The following is a 1,612-nucleotide window of genomic DNA, read 5'->3' as shown; positions in this document are numbered from 1 at the left end:
CCACTTTAAATTGTTCCGTAAGATTACTCCCAGATATTTTACAGAAGAAACTGTTACCAGTGTTTGTTCTGCTATCATATAATCATACAATAAAGGATCCTTCTTTCTATGTATTCGCAACACATTACATTTGTCTATGTTAAGGGTCAGTTGCCACTCCCTGCACCAAGTGCCTATCCGCTGCAGATCTTCCTGGATTTCGCTGCAATTTTCTAATGCTGCACCTTCTCTGTATACTACAGCATCATCCGTGAAAAGCCGCATGGAACTTCCGACACTATCTACTAGGTCATTTATATATATTGTGAAAAGCAATGGTCTCATAACACTCCCCTGTGGCACGCCAGAGGTTACTTTAATGTCTGTGGACGTCTCTCCATTGAGAAAAACATGCTGTGTTCTGTTTGCTAAAAACTCTTCAATCCAGCCACACAGCTGGTCTGATATTCCGTAGGCTCTTACTTTATCAGGCGACAGTGCGGAACTGTATCGAACGCCTTCCGGACGTCAAGGAAAATGGCATCTACCTGGGAACATGTATCTAATATTTTCTGGGTCTCATGAACAAATAAAGCGAGTTGGGTCTCACACGATCGCTGTTTCCGAAATCCATGTTGATTCCTACAGAGTAAATTCTGGGTTTCCAGAAATGACATGATACGCGAGCAAAAAACGTGTTCTAAAATTCTACAACAGATCGATGTCAGAGATATAGGCCTATAGTTCTGCGCATTTGATCTACGATCCTTCTTGAAAACTGGAACTACCTGTGCTCTTTTCCAGTCATTTGGAACCTTCCGTTCCTCTAGAGACTTGCGGTACACTGCTGTTAGAAGGGGGGCAAGTTCTTTTGCGTACTCTGTGTAGAATCGAATTGGTATTCCGTCAGGTCCAGTGGACTTTCCTCTGTTGAGTGATTTCAGTTGCTTTTCTATTCCTTGCACACTTATTTCGATGTCAGCCATTTTTTCGTTCGTGCGAGGACTTTAGAGAAGGAACTGCAGTGCAGTCTTCCTCTGTGAAACAGCTTTGTAAAAAGGTGTTTAGTATTCCAGCTTTACGCGTGTCATCCTCTGTTTCGATGCCATTATCATCCCAGAGTGTCTGGGAATGCTGCTTCGATCCACTTACGGATTTAACATAAGACCAAAACTTCCTAGGATTTTCTCTCAAGTCGGCACATAGAATTTTACTTTCGAATTCACTGAACGCTTCACGCATAGCCCTCCTTACGTTAACTTTGACATCGTTTAGCTTCTGTTTGTCTGAGAGATTTTGGCTGCGTTTAATTTGCAATGAAGCTCTCATTGCTTTCGCAGTAGTTTCCTAAATTTGTTGTTGAACCACGGTGGGTTTTTCCCGTCCCTCACAGTTTTACTCGGCACGTACCTGTCTAAAATGCATTTTACGATTGCCTTGAACTTTTTCCATAAACACTCAACATTGTCAGTGTCGGAACAGAAATTTTCTTTTCTACGTCCCTCTGAGTTTCGTGGACGAATAGCGCGAGCTGGGTTTCACACGATCGTCTTTTTCGAAACCCATGCTGATTTCTACAGAGTAGATTTCTAGTCTCCATAGAAGTCATTGTACTCGAACATAATACGTGTTC

The sequence above is a fragment of the Schistocerca cancellata genome, chromosome 1 (assembly GCF_023864275.1).
Source record: "Schistocerca cancellata isolate TAMUIC-IGC-003103 chromosome 1, iqSchCanc2.1, whole genome shotgun sequence".
Lineage (NCBI taxonomy): Eukaryota > Metazoa > Arthropoda > Insecta > Orthoptera > Acrididae > Schistocerca > Schistocerca cancellata.
The sequence above is the reverse complement of the archived record's forward strand: the minus strand, read 5'-3'. Positions refer to the sequence as shown.